General features: G+C 40.8%; 1 protein-coding gene across 18 annotated transcripts in view; it reads right to left on the minus strand.

Annotated features, from left to right (window-relative positions):
• The window catches only part of CREM (cAMP responsive element modulator), a 62,225-nt gene extending 57,278 nt beyond the window's left edge, over positions 1 to 4,947 (minus strand). For 15 of the 18 annotated variants that reach the window (XM_045535564.1, XM_045535556.1, XM_045535546.1 and 12 more), the window contains exons 1-2: positions 4,745 to 4,929; positions 310 to 363 (exon numbers count right to left, since the gene is read on the minus strand). The gene's annotated coding sequence lies outside the window, so the exon portion shown is untranslated. Of the gene's footprint in view, positions 1 to 309; positions 364 to 4,744 lie in introns of all 18 variants that reach the window. The other 3 variants (XM_045535475.1, XM_045535414.1, XM_045535448.1) reach the window with 2 other exon arrangements.
• Between the last annotated feature and the right edge of the window lie 10,853 nt (positions 4,948 to 15,800).

Below are 15,800 nucleotides of genomic sequence, written 5' to 3' on the forward strand. Positions count from 1 at the left end.
GTTAACAGGAAATGACGTCACTTTTAAAGTCTTGCTCGCACTTTGTGAAGCAAAGTTACAATAACTTTCAAATAACAATCTTTACACTTTTATGTAAAAACAGAAGTAGCCAGATGACTAGATTCACTGTAAGGTTTTCCTTTTCAATGGCATGCTTCTTTACTACACATTAAGTACATTTCAAAACACTTTTCTACACACATTAAGTACAAATGCGTTGACTACTAGTTAGTAAATATGGGAAAGTAAGGTAAGATATTTGAATTAGCTAAAATTCAGAGTAAAGAATTTCCACATTATTTTACTTACCTAGATTGGTACCCAGGTTGGTCCTATCTTGATCTGAACAAAACTGGTATCTTTCTAAGGACAGAAATGCCTAATTAAACTTAACTCCCCCAGTAATTTTAAGAAAGCATTCTAAGCATCCATATATTACTACAATAACATGGGTCTTTATGCATGATATAGTTACCCCAATTCCACAGCTAGAAATTTTCATCATAATCAGTGCTAGGATATAAATTCCAATTAAAAACATTTCTAGGACTGGGCTTGATGGCTCACGCCTGTAATCCTAGCACTCTGGGAGGCCGAGGCGGGTGGATTGCTTGAGGTCAGGAGTTTGAGATCAGCCTGAGCAAGAGCAAGACCCCCGTCTCTAATAAAAATAGAAAGAAACTATCTGGACAACTAAAAATATATAGAAAAAATGAGCCGAGCATGGTGGCACATGCCTGTAGTCCCAGCTACTTGGGAGGCTAAGGCAGGAGGATTGCTTAAGTCCAGGAGTTTGAGGTTGCTGTGAGCTAGGCTGACGCCATGGCACTCTAGCCAGGGCAAAAGAGCCAGATTCTGTCTCAAAAAAAAAAAAAAAAAATTTCTAAGCCTAAAGAAAAATAATCATTTTTTGTGCTATCAATGAAAAACACTAACGCTGTCTGAGATTATGAACAAAACTGTCTGACATTTTGTTATTCTGAGTTAGGATGACCTAATTTTAAGTTTGCTGTGTTAAAAAAAAAAAAGCTTTACTAAGATAACTTTGAAGAAACTGAGTTTATTTTGTGAAATCCTCAAGTAAAATATTGGAATCATATTAGCCCCACTCTTAAATTTTCACAGGATTTTATTCTGACATTTAATTGGCCTGGTTATACTATTGTTTATAATAAAACACCTGAAGATGCTTCCCATTTGGGGAGAACTGGAAGGCTTCAAAAGTGCCTAATGAGGAAGAGTTGCTAATAAGGTTTTCTTAGAGCAAGCATCCTTCCTGACCAATGAGATAGTTATTTACACAGTCTTTAAGCAAAAATACCCTATAACTTCATTGCCTATGTATTTCCTCTGCTTATAAAAATTGTTTCACATATACTTTGCCAGTAATTTCCAATAACACTCCTAGGAAGGCCAATCACAAGATGTGAAAATAGATATTTTATTTTTTAAACATTGCTATAACTACCATCACGCATTGCCTAATGATGGGGATATGTTCTGAGCAATATGTCATTAGGCAACTTCATTCTTGTGGGAACATCACGGCAGTGTAGTTGCACAAACTTAGATGGTATAGCCTACAAACCTACAGCATGTTACTGTACTGAATACTGTAGGCAATTGGAACACAGTGGTATTTGTGTATCTAGACATAAATAAACATAGGAAAGGTAATGCATGGCCCTGTGACGTTACTATGGCTAGAACGTCACTAAGCAATAGGAATTTTTCAGCACCATTACAATCTCATGGGACCACCGTCATACATGTGGTCCACCATTGACGGAAATGTCACTATGTGGTGTATGACTGTATACCAATAAGGCTTAAGGCATGTTCATGAGTGATATCAAGATAATTCCCACTTTCCCACTGTTATTTTTAGGTTTTCTTCTTTGTCCTTATTCTCCACTGGATATCATACAGCATCAGAAAATGAAAGCCTGTGAGTAAAACCATTTACTCTTTATTATGTGGTTCCTATGGAAAAAAGTATTTTAAATACCTTATTCTTTAAAAGGAAATTAACATAATTATTTAAAATGTTCATTTCTATGTCACGTGTAATGGATGAGATACATTCTTCCTGAAATCTGTACTTTTAAGTTCCTGCATTGATAATATTGAAATGCTATTCAATGTACAATAACTTTTAAAACTTTTATATATGGAATCCATCAGTTCAATAATACAGAAGCACTTGGGCCAGTGCAGTGGCTCACGCCTGTAATCCTAGCACTCTGGGAGGCCGAGGCGGGTGCATAATTTGAGCTCTGGAGTTCAAAACCAGCCTGAGCAAGAGCAAGACCTCATTTCCACTAAAAAAATAGAAAGAAATTAGCTGGACAACTAAAAATATATATAGAAAAACTTAGCCAGACATGGTGGCACATGCCTGTCGTCCCAGCTACTCCGGAGGCTGAGGCAAGAGGATTGCTTAAGCCCAGGAATTTGAGGTTGCTGTGAGCTAGGCTGATGCCATGGCACTCTAGCCCGGGCAACACAGTGAGACTCTGTCTCAAAAACAAACAAACAAACAAAAACCAGATGCACTTAACAAAAGTCAGAGAGTTCAGGCTGATATTTCCTTATCGACTAGTTGATTGCACATCAAAATATGGGAGGCCCAGGGGGGAGGATCGCTCGACCTCAGGAGTTCAAGACCAGCCTGAGCAAGAGCAAGACCCCGTCTCTACAAAAAAAAAAAAAAAAAATAAAAAAAAAATCAATGTTTCTAAAACTGCTCTAAAAAATAAAGTCTCTCAATGGTTCAACTGTCCAGTGTTTGCACTGTTCAGTTTTAAGAAATTTATCTAAATGGAACAGGACATTTAAAAGCTTTCCAATAGACTACTCCCTTCAATAATAAACCTGGCCCAATTTTCTGGCCCAATACTTACTTGTAGAGAATACCAACTTGGGAGAAACAGGATCAGAAATATGTCTATACTGTGCAGATTCCGTCAAGATTCCTTATGTATGTTAACAATCTGCAACTCTACCTTACTGTTCATGGAATGCTCATAATTCTAAACAAGACTTCATATTTTACTCATGCAGTGAGTGACTCACCTCACAGGAAACTAGAATACAGTCTATTAACCTGTGGAATCTGGAGTTTGTTAAAATCCATCAGTAGAAGCAAATTTCATTAACTTTTGGGGACCATGCAAAAACAAAGACTAAAAAGCTCCTCTGTGTTTATACATTCAATATAAATTTATTCATATGCTCTTACCAAAACATGTACACAAAACATCAGTGTAATTACAACTTCACACTCACCAACATGATTGCATATCCACCACTAAGTAGCTGGGAAAGGATTTGTCACATTGATCTATTTACAGACTCATCAAAACTGTGTAATTAACAACACTTCTTATTGACAATGTTTTGAGCGTTTACTGCATCCAGGATGGAAACCGTTTCAATGTATCTTTAAGTTAGTTGTGGTTGCATCCATCAGTAGTTCTTTAAACATCAGTTCTGATACTTAGCATTTATTGGCCTAAACACTGTTTTCAATTTGCCTTCCTCTGGAAAAAGAAAATTTCCTTCACATTCAAAGAGTTAAAGACTACTTAATGACTTATGAAGGGAAACAAGTTTGTTATCCAAAAAGCGGATAGAGATTAGGAGAAAAATGTGGTACCCAATGAAAAAAGAAAAAAGACAATGTGGATTATTAATGTTACCTAATACAATGTTCATACTGGACCTCTTTCACTGTGCATCTAGGTTTTTGTTTGTTTCAAGAGGTGATTGCACTCCCATCCGCAGGGCAAATTAAGTAGAAAAGGAAGAAACTTAGTCCCCTACGCTAGCCGCACTGTAAAAAGGGGCTCTTTCAATCTTAGTGAGACTGAAATTCAGGCTGGTCCTGTCACTCAAAATTTCTGAAAATCTGACAACGAACTGATCAACTGATAGCTGCTTTACTGAGCAGCGTGCAGGAAACGCCCAAGTGATTTCAAACTTAGGGATGCAACAGACAAGTAACAGACAATAAGGGTGAAGAATTATGTTGAAGGATGTGTTTATTCCCTATTGAGCAGGTTCCAGGAACCTTACCAGACGACGCTAAAAAGGCAAACCCCAAAACTAAACAGTAAGAGAAACTGCGGTTTCTATCAGCTGTCACGGATTTGTTTCTTCTTCGCAGGCTTTACAAAAGTCTTTGCATTCTAGCTCATCACATCTATCGTGTCTGGGGACTAAAATGACTCAACAGCGATGTCCCCTCCGACTGCCACGCCGGAGAAGAAACGGGTTATGTTAATTCACAGCTAAACTGCGTACAGAAAACTGGGACAGAGGTGCTATCAATCGTCGGCTGCAGTACATAAAACCAACGTCCTTACTTCGGGTTTCCTTTTTCTTTTCAGAGAGTTAGAACCGTAATCGTCGGGGCAGGAGGGCTTTCTCGGGTTAAGGCTTTTCCAACGCGAACCAGGTTCAAAGGGAGGCGGGGAGGGTCTGGGGGGCGCAGAGCCCGCTCGCCGCTCAGGGGCTACGGATTAAACGAAGCCGCCGGACAAGGTGAGCGGCCGCCGCTGCGCCCGGGAGAGGCCCAGGGGCCGGCGGCGGCCTCGGGGGCGGGCGGGCCGCGTCTGGGGGCCGCTGGCTCTCCGGCCCCGGGGACCCGCCGCCCCCGGCTCCGCTCCGCCTCCTGCCTCCGCCTCCCGCGTCGCGTCGCCGGCTCCTAGGTCTCTGGGTCCGGGGCCGGCGCGCCACTTACCCGCCGCGATGGCGTTTACGTAGCGGACCTCGTCACTGATTACGGACGGGAGGAGGTGGAGACCGCCAGCCCGGCCGCCGCTCAGCAGCGGCGCCGCCGCCCAGCAACCCCGCGCCGGCGCCGGCGGCGGCCCCACGTCGTCCCCACGTCAGCTCTGATGCGGCAGCCGCGGCCTCCCAGCCGAGCCGGGACCAAAAGTAGCGCAGCCGCCGACCGAACCGCGTCCTCGCGCCCCGCCCTCCCCTCCCCCACTCGGCGATTGCCTCCCGGGGGCCGCCCGGCGGAGAAATCCAAGCTCGAACTCCGCCCCCTGCCGGCCGCCGGCGGGAGTGCGGCGCTGACATCCAACAATTAAATGGAACGGGAGGAGGGGACGCAGGCGGTGTGGTGGGGGAAGTGGGCCAGGGGGCGGGGCCGGGAGGAGGAACTAGTCTGGAGGCAGGGCGGAAGTCCCAGTCGGGTGCGGGGCTTCAAACCGGAACCTGTTCCCGCCCTCCGGGATTGCACACTAGGCTAACTGCTGGCTCCGGGACTGAGGGTTTCGAGGTTGCTGCTTTCCCAGGCAGGCTGGTGGGCGGCCCCAGCCCCAAGTCGAGGCCCGCGGGCGTCGCGGCTCGGTCCCACCAGGGGCCACATTCTGGGGACCGCGAGGCCTCAGGAGCATCCCCACCTCCGAGGCCTTGCCCGGGCCGCGGTCCTGCGAAGCGGCCCTGGGCCCGGGGTGCCCTGCTGGGCCGCCCGGCTCCCCGTGACGGGGTCCGTGCGTCAGCGTCGCGGGGAAGCGGCGATAGTGCCCACGTAGAGATGGGACGCGGGGGAGCGAGGGTTTGGGGCAACCAGCAAAAACCCTGACTAGAAAGGAGGAGAGTTTGGTTTTCATCCAGCTGGAAATCGTGGGCTCTCGGGTCAGAGGAACATTTTTCCAAGGACACTCCTTGAAAAGTTGCTGAGAAAAAATAAAGGCGTATGTCAACGTAGCGCAGGTAGAGAAGGGATGCTTGTGAAACAATGGAATCCCTGTAGAGAAAATCTACAGTGTTAGCTTTTGGCCAACCCAAACTACTTCCAGTTGTATTGCATACGAGCCGAGGTAAGAGAATAAAAACCTGGTTCACGTCCCTCCCTTTTGCCATTGCCAGAATTCTGAAGTTTCTCTTTCCACAGTAATAGACGTTGCCTGTCTCCACCTTTTTGAAATTAATTTCTTAATGAGGAACATTAACAAATTAATTAAAGTTAAAAAATAAAAAATTAACGAAGTACCTTGTTAGACAAGGCTGGCACGGAATATTTATCCATAATTAGTGCATTTTAGCTTAGAAAAAGGGGTCATTAGAAAGAGAAGAAAATAGGATTTCTAAGCCCGGGAAAATCTGTTCGTTGTGGTTAACGTTGACCATGTGCTAGATGAATAGATTTTCAGTTACCAGAGATTTAAGGGACTGCTTAGAACCAAAGTTGAAGGATGACTATTATAATAAAAACTCAAGCCACTGAATTCTTTAAAACTATGAAATTGTTTGCAGTCGTTAAACTATCATGTCTAACTTCTAAAATCATAAAAATACAATGAAAATCTTTCAAATGTTTTTTATGTGTTTTTAACTGACAACAAATTCAGCTGCCTGCCAGATTTAGTGTTTTCCGTACATAATTTGCATTGTAGCTATTGTCATAGAGAACTTTATAAACTGGAAAAGTATGAAGCTTGGCTCAGATTGGCCTCTGTTAAAGCCTGATTAATGGAGACACTTGGTTCTGTTTTGTAAATTTTTTTGGTAGAATAATGGTAGTAATTAGTATTTTGTTTATTTTTATATTTTTAAGTACTTAGCTGAGATGCCAGAAGAGCACCAGCATGGTAAAGACACCAATGATAATTCATGGAGCATATATATGAGCTTTTTATTAATCGCTTTAATAATTTTTAAAAAAAAACCTTATAAATAGCCCCAGAATTATATCTGATAGCTATTAAATAATAGCTATTTAAAATAATCCAGCCCCATTTTACAATAAAAGGATTAGAAGGTTACTGGATTAAAATACAACAGCATGTCCCGTACCAAAGAGGGTTCATTCCAACAACTGGTCAGAGACTAAAGTCTCAAGAAGGAAGGGAAGACCATGTTCCCTTGGAATGGCAGCTGTCAAAACTTAGGCACGCATGCAGTTGTCAGAAAAAGAAGAAATCAAGATGAATGAAACTGGAAACACACCACGAGCTAGTAAAAGCTAGATAAAAAAAGCAGCAGGTTAGAGTGACTAAGATGGTGACACAGGCAACTGATCAGATCAAAAAGAGGAAACAGAACTGGGTTAATTTATATCCCCAGGGGGTGCTATACCCAGCACCCTCATGCCCTTAAGACCTAGAGCAAGGGGTGAGGCATGAGGAAAAAAGATTGTCACTATTAATATATGAATATTTCATATTAGAAAAGGGCTCTGTGCCACATTTTTGCTTTGTGGCTTTAGTCCCTCTCTTAGCCTGGTTTCCTTTAGCTTAGGAATAGGGGTTCTAGTCCTGGCCCCTAAAGTGTCTATGAAATATACATTAGCTAACAAATAATATAAAGACTTTAGTGCACTCTCCAGTGTTTCCTAGCTAAAGAAAAGAAAAAGGCTTTAGGGCACTTCATGTCGTATAGTAAATAATAAATGCAATAAAAGCTATCATTACTTTTTGCAGCCTCTTTATGTCATATTTAAAATGTACTAGTGGATATAGTACAGACATTTAGAAATCATCTAGTAAAGATTATTACTAAAGGTAATATAGGTACTTCTTACATTTTGAATTTACAACATGTGAATTTTGTGTCCTTGAGAATACCTGAATCTCCTAACTGCCCTTTAGTCCCAGGAAGCCATTAAATATCTTTGACCACACCACTTACAAGTGGAGTAATGGCCTCATCTACCTCCCTTTTCTTCTATCACGTTCTTCACCAGAGTGATTTTTATCCCTGCCACGGTCCCTTTCCTCTGCCTCTCAGTGCTGGCGTTGCAGTTAGGCCCCCACATCCCTCATTTGGGGACACACCCACTCCTGGGCCCTCACCCCATCCTTTAGTTTCTCCTTTTCCTCTTCGACTCCCAGTTAATTGCTAAAGGAAAAACAAAAACCCCAACCCCCTTCTCCCTTACTTTCTCTCACTCTGTCCCACTTAGGAAGCCTACTCATGCTCCTTGGGCATAAGAGTAGAAGTGGTAAAACAAAACTGCAAGTATTCAAGTAAAATTAGGCTAAAAAAAGAGTCAATGCTGTTCTGGGCGTGGTGGCTCACTCCTGTAATCCCAGCACTTTGGGAGGCCAAGGTGGGAGGATTGCTTAAGGTCAGGAATTCAAGAGCAGCCAGAGCCACACCCAAGAAGCCTTGAGCAAGTGGACTTGCTGTGGCTAGGTTACAGTTTGGTCTTATGCATTTTAGGAAGACAAGAATTACAGTTAAAGTCATAAATCAATACATGGAAGGCATACATTGGTTTGGCCTGAAAAGGTGGGACATCTCGACGTGGGGGCTTACAAGTCATAGATGGATTTAGGGATTCTTTAGTTGACAACTGGCTGAAAGAGTTAGGCTTTGTCCAAAAGACCAGGAATCAGCGGAAGGAATGCTTGAATTAAGATAAGAGTCTTCTGTCTTTCATGTGATGCTGTACCGGAATCAGGTTGGGAAGTAAACCACATCATAAAAACTTGTTTACTGAGATTTTATCATTTGTAGGCATGACTCACCAGGCCCCCTTAGAAAGGAATTTGGGCAAAAGAAAAAGATCAGGGTTTAGTCCTCAGCAACAAAGCAAGGGCTCGTCTCTACAAGAAACAGAAAAAATTAGCTTAGTGTGGTGGTGCACGCTTGTAGTTCCAGCTACTCAGGAGGCTGAGGCTGGAGGATTGCTTGAGCCCAGAAGTTTGAGGTTGCAGTAAGCTAAGATGACACTACTGCACTCCAGTCCAATTGACAGAGTGAGACCCTGTCTCCAAAAAAAAAAGAAAGAAAGAAAAAGAGTCAATGCCACGAACCTCTAAAGAACTCTTTCATGTGCATAGAAATTCTATTTAGAATTTACACAAAGTCCCCATTGATGATCTAAATTTTTCTTTCATTAAACTGTCTTCCATCTTCAGTGTATAAAATAAAATTAAAAATTGCTTCTACTTTATCTTGCTTGCATTTGTTAATTACTTATAATCCAGAAGTATATTTCATGTATTAAAAAATATTCATTGAGGACATATTTCAATCAAGGAGAGTAGTCAGAGTACTGAGATAGACATTGAAGATATAGTGATTACATTTTGGCTTAAATAGGCTTCATGGTACTATTATTTGTACTATTTTTGCCATAGGAAAAAAAGATTTTCCTTCTAAACGGTTAATTTTTTCACCAAACTTAGAATACAGTTCATCTGTAAATTGGTTATGGTGTTCAAATTCAGAGATTAATAAATTGGTAATAAAATATTCTGAAGTAAAGTTTGGTTTGTGAAAATCAAGATGGGATGGATTTTTCATGCTCTCAATTCCTGAAACATGCTACCTCAGGCCCTTTGCACATGCCATTAGCTTTGAGTGTAATGCTTTTGCCTTTTTTTATTTTTTTATTTCAAGGTATTCATTAAGGGGGTATAAGTATTTTGTTACATGAGTGTCTTGTATAATGTTTAAGTCAGGGCTTTTGGTATGCCCCTCACCAGAATAGTGTTCATTGTACCCAGTAGGTAAGTTTTTATCCCATATTCACTCTCCTGCCCTCTGCTTTTCTTGGTCTTTTATGTCCTTTCTATTGCTTTTTGCCCATGTGTACCCATCCATTAGCTCCCACTTATTAGTGAGAACATACGGTGTTTCGTTTTCTATTCCTGAGATACTTCACTTAGGATAATGTTCTCCAGTTCCATCCAAGTTGCTGCAAATGGCATTATTTCATTCCTTTTTATGGCTGAGTAGTAATCCGTGATATACACATACCACATTTTCTTTATCCACTCACTGGAAGGCACTTTGGTTAATTCCACATCTTTACAATTGTTAATTGTGCTGCTACTTTTCCCTGTCATTTGCCTAGTTAATTTTCTATGCATCCTTCAGAGTTTGGCTCATTATCTATTCTTCAATGAAGCTTGGATTTGCCAGGCTAGATTAAGCTCCTTTAATCACTTATATTTATTAATATATTTTAAAAATTTTTTTAATTTATTTTTTATAGAGACTAGGTCTTGCTATGGTGCCCAGGCTGGTCTCGGACTCCTGACCTCAATGATCCTTCCATCTCGGCCTCCCAAAGTGCTGTGATTACAGGCATAAGCTACTGCTCCCAGATCACCTTTAATCATTTATGTACCTTTATTTTACTATAGACTTCTCTTTTGTGGTGCTTACTATAATTGTAATTAAATAATTAGGTCAATGCATATTTACAGCCCATCTCTGTATGAGAATATAAACTCCATGATGGCATCTGTCTCAACACAGTTTCCCTAATAGCCCCCGAATGTCCCCTTAGTATCACCTATAGGAAGACATGACATTATGGAAAATGCATTAAGTAGTTCCCAACACAATCATGTGTTCACGTTAGACTTTTAAATACCTGTTTGCTTTTACTTAACTTATCTAGTTCAATACCGTGTGCTGCAGATGTTTCATAACTATTTTCTAAAAAAATGAGGACTGAGATGCTGTTATTAAGGGAACCATGTGGAAAAATGCATTTGGAAAGGGACATAAAGGATTAGCCAGTATGTTTCTGTAAAGCATAATGGGATTATACCCATATTACCTTGTATATAAAATGCCTTATTTTTAAGCATTCTTTATTAATAATTAGTACTCTAATTAGAATTTACCAAGTACTTGGTTTTCATAAATAGACAACCTCAGCAGGGCAAGGTGGCTCATGCCTGCAATCCTAGCACTCTGGGAGGCTGAGGCGGGAGAATCCCTTAAGCTCAGTAGTTGGAGACCAGCCTGAGCAAGCGCGAGACCCTGTCTGTACCAAAAATAGAAAAAGTAGCCAGGCGTCATGGTGTGTGCACCTGTAGTCCCAGCTACTCAGGAGGCTGAGGCAGGAGGATCACTTGAGCCAAGGAGTTTGAGGTTGCTGTGAGCTATGATGATGCCAGGGCACTCTACTCAGGGCAGCAGAGTGAGACTCTGTCACCAAAAAAAAAAAAAAAAAAAAAAAAAAAAAAAAAAAAAATTGACAACCTCTTATTTTGTAGGTTATAGTGCCATCATGTGGATACTTTGTTTTCCTCAAATAAAATGCATCATTTTTATAATAGAAACTAGAAAACTAGGATTGGGAAACCAAGCCACCCCACACCCAAGTGTCACAATTTGCAATTTAGTATTGAGTCCTAAACCTGGCTATGTATAGAATCACACAGGGACTTCTAAATCTGAGTTTTTATTAATAGTATACAGGATTTAGAAACAGTGGCTTAGATGATAAAAGAAACCTGAATACCACAGCTTGAAGATACATGGGGTCCCTATAGATGATCAGTTTTCTTTATTTCTTTATTTCTGGATACTAGGCTGTGAAAAAGAAATTGGAGCCAAAGATTTATTTTTATTTTTTGCAATTTTCTGAAATGTTAAGAGTTAAAAATCCATATTAATGTAAACAGCCAACAGAAAGACCTTAGACTGGCTCAGGAGAGCAATCTAGTCTAATGAAAAGAGTTCCAAAATATAAACTTCCTGAAAATTCTAGTGAACCCAGGTATATGAATACCAAAATATTTGTGTGAAAGGCTAGGGGCATTGACTTTCACGGAGGGGTAAAAATTAGTCCGCAAACCCACTCAGTGTTAAGCTGGCAACCACTGGGGACCAAACATGGTAGAATTATATCAAGCAACAGCACAGTGCAAATGTGAACCCACAGAAGGAAGGAGTCGGAAGGAACTTTAGAATTCCTCTGTTTTCAAATTGTTTAGCATTTAACTCCTTTTTGAGATATAATAGCTGAACTGATAAAAACAAGTAATTTATTTAAAGCTGAAACTGAACCCTACTTCTTCTAAGAATGAGGATGTGGTTGAAAATGTCCTGTTTTTCCCAATTATAGGATCATTTAATGAACATTGAATGTTACTCTGCGCAGGCGCTGTTTGTAGGCAATGAAAATGTGAGCCAGAGAGACCTGTCCAGTGTTGAGAAAAGGAAAAGTGCAAGGAGCATCAGAAAATGTCATCGTTTACGGGGTAGGTAGAAAAATGAACCAGCCAAAACATTTGCAAGTGTGGTCTGAGTATGGATTGGCCAGCCTGTGCCTGAGCTCCCTTCTGCCCACCCACCGCCCCTTTCCCGTTAACCCCCACCTCCCACCCCTTCACTCCCTCACCCCCAGCAGTAGCCCCTGCTAGAGTAGAGGAATTGTGAGATACCCTGGACAGATGATGCCTGAAGTGGGGAAAACAGGGAATGCTTGAATCAGATTATCCTAGAAGGATTCCAGCATGAGATGTACCTTTTCCCAAGTCCTAAATGCTTCTGGAACAGCACAAACCAACATCTATTAATAGGCTTCTCTACCTTTCTCTCAGATGTATGTTACAGCAAAGCCAAGGCAGCTGATGGTCCCAGGGAATACATGTGAGCACAGGAAACTTACGAAACATCTGAGGAACAAGAGAACTGTTAAAGTAAAAGAATACATACAGCTATTTGGAGAAAGTCTAGCTAATGGATCGGACAGAATAAGACTTTTAAATAAGCTTAATAAAAAGCTACAGAGAAAGAAAGGAGATTGTTTGAAACACAGAGCACAAGCAAGCATTTCCAAATTGGATGTTGGATGTGACAAGTATTAATGAAATAAAGAAAGCAGTGGATGAGTTGAATAGCAAAACGATATAGCTAGAGAGTTAATTCCTGAACTGGAAAACCAGAGCAAGGAAGGGATTAAGAAATGGAAAACATGAGAGGAAAGTTAAGGAATATGAGAGGGAGGTAGAAGTATAAATATTTTTTCTATTGGAAATCCCAGAAGAAAAAAAATAAGAGTAGTAACAGGTGAAAGAATGATTGCTGAGAATTTTCCAGAATTGAAGACATTACACTTCAGAGTGAAAAGGGTCAATTTTATTATAGCTCTGGGATTTCTAGGTTTGGAGTACAAGGGATTTAAAACTACCAACTGGAGCACACAGAATTTTTAGGGCAGTGAAACTGTTCTGGATGCTACTATAATGGTGGATGCATGTTATTACACATTTGTCAAAACCCATTGAATGTACAACACAAAGAATGAACCCGAGGCTGGGCGCAGTGGCTCACACCTGTAATCCTAGCACTCTGGGAGGCCGAGGCAGGAGGATCGCTCGAAGTCAGGAGTTCGAGACCAGCCTGAGCAAGAGTGAGACCCCGTCTCCACTAAAAATAGAAATTATCTGGACAACTAAAAATATATATAGAACAAAATTAGCCAGGCATGGTGGCACATGCCTTTACTCCCAGCTACTTGGGAGGCTGAGGCAGAAGGATTGCTTAAGCCCAGGAGTTTGAGGTTGCTGTGAGCTAGGCTGACGCCACGGCACTCTAGCCTAGGCAACAGAGTGAGACTCTGTCTCAAAAAAAAAAAAAGAAAAAGAAAAAGAAAAGGTGATCCAGCAATGGGCTTTGAAAGGAAATGAGGAAGAGAATCAAGAACTCTGGATTTGCATCCTCAAAGCAAAGGTTCTGGTCTCTGATTAAGGTAAGTTTCTTAGTCTCCCTTGCCCTCAGGTTTCTCTTTTGTAAAATGGGACAATAATACTTGTCCTGCCTACTTCATTGGGTTGCAGGAACAGATTGGATAATATGAACTCATTTTTCTTTACAAATGACCTCATGCTTCTTCCTTCTTATAGCAGGATGAGGAATTTTAACATCCTTTTTCTTTCTTTCTTTCTTTTTTTTTTTTTAAGAAATGGGTCCTTGCTATGTTTCCCAGGCTGGAGCGCAGTGGCTATTCGCAGGCACAATTGTTACACAATATAGCCTCAAACTTCTGGGCTCAAGTGATCCTCCTCTCTCAGCCTCCTGAGCTGGGACTATAGCTTCATTTTTAATTTTACTTTCCTGCGTTGGGAGTTCTTCAACCCATTTTTATGGTAGGAATAGGGGTAAAGTTGGAAAGGGACATTTTTCTGGACTGAATAAAAATCTCTCTTCTTCATGTGCTAATGACTTGGGTTTGATTTCCCAGACAGTGATTAAGAATTTAATCAGGGAAATGGAAGAAAACAGAAATGTAGGAGTATAGGGTAAAAGAGAGCTGGAGTTAATAGGCATGGGAAGCTATTGAAGAATATTTAAAATTAGAGATGCCTCCCATAGCAGTAAAATGTGGACAGAGATGGAGTCTTAAGCCCAGAAACGGCAGATTATTGTGGGAGATACTGCTCTAGCACCCAGGAAATGTGAGATAAGAGTTTTGGCGAACTACCTGCCCAGCTTATAGGCAGTCTTTTCTTCTGCCAATGTCAAGTTCTTCCATGCACATATATCCCAGCAATGCCCCAAAGATATCTGTAAGCCCAAAGAATCCCTGCTTATTAGCATGATGGTCTGATAACCCCTATACTTGTGCAGAATATGCTTGGGTACCCACAGCTGAGACAGTGAGGTTTGGCTGTTACTCTTACATCTTCTAGCTTCATGAATGGCACTAGGACCACCGTCAACAAGCTAGAAACCTCAGCATCATTATTTCGATAATAGAATAATGACACAAAATTATAAACTAAAGGAGTGGGTATAATTATAGTTTTGGGGAGGGATTACAATTCCAGTAGTTATGGTAAAAATAAATCTAAAAATTTTTAGAATAAAAATGCTCTTGGGAGAAAAATGATCAGAGAATATGAACTATAAATTTAAAAACACTCTACTTTTTAAAAACACTGTAAATGTTTCTTTGTCAGGTAACATCAATTTTTGCAGGTAGACATCCAAGGTATATAAAGTTCTATGTTTACCTAACTGCTAAATTAAATTTAGTTCAACTCTTTTATATTCCTGTGTTAAAGAATGAATACGAAAAAAAAGGTAAAATCATGACTCATATGGAATGAACATGTGTCAAAGACTTTATTTAACTCATTAAATAATAAGGAAACCACGCGGATGTTACAACTAGTTCAAAGGAGAATTCAAAGAGTAGACATATATATGGATCATGAATAGTAAAATGAATATGAAAACGTACATATATGAAACTGGCTTTTCAAATGGGGATGGGGGAAGAGGGAAATCATTTGTCTATAGTACAAGAATTATTTTCAGTGCTATCAATTATTTACAAATTACACCTGTAAATTAGCACAAAGACAAGGAAAAGCACAAAATCCCTATAGAATCAAATAAACCAGAAGGCTATGCTCTAAACAATGTCTGAGGTTCCATTCACATTTTTTCTCTATAGTCTCTCATCTTGTGTTCAAAACAATCTCAAAGAGAAATTATTCTTGATCATGAAATAAGGCCAATTTCACTAGGTTTAGCCTGATTATTTATATAGGTGAAACTAGAATGTTGGTCTATCATAATCTCTTCCAGTAATATGCACTATTTCCCCCAAAAAGAAGTACACTTTCACCCCAATAAAATAAAGCTTATAGAATACTTTCATTCTTTCCTATCCTCTTTTTCTTCCCTCTGGCCCATGAGAGCTCTCCCCTCCTATTTCACTACCCCTCCTGTGTGTTCTTGTTTTGTTTTGTTTTTTTGAGACAGAGTCTCACTCTGTCGCCTGGGCTAGAGTGCCCTGACGTCAGCCTAGCTAACTGCAGTCTCAAACTCCAGGGCTCAAGCGATCCTCCTGCCTCAGCCTCCTGAGTACCTGGGACTACAGGTGTGCAAGCACAACACCCAGCTATTTTTGTCATTTTCTGCCCAAAAAGTTGCTGGTCTGGCCCGTACGGGGATCAAACCTGCAACCTTGGCATTATTAGCACCACACTCTAACCAACTGAGCTAAGCAGCCACCTAGTTTCCTGCCTCTTTTTTAAGTCTCAACTTCATATACTTTAGTACCATAATGTAATCATTTACCC

The sequence above is a fragment of the Lemur catta genome, chromosome 1 (genome assembly GCF_020740605.2).
Source record: "Lemur catta isolate mLemCat1 chromosome 1, mLemCat1.pri, whole genome shotgun sequence".
Lineage (NCBI taxonomy): Eukaryota > Metazoa > Chordata > Mammalia > Primates > Lemuridae > Lemur > Lemur catta.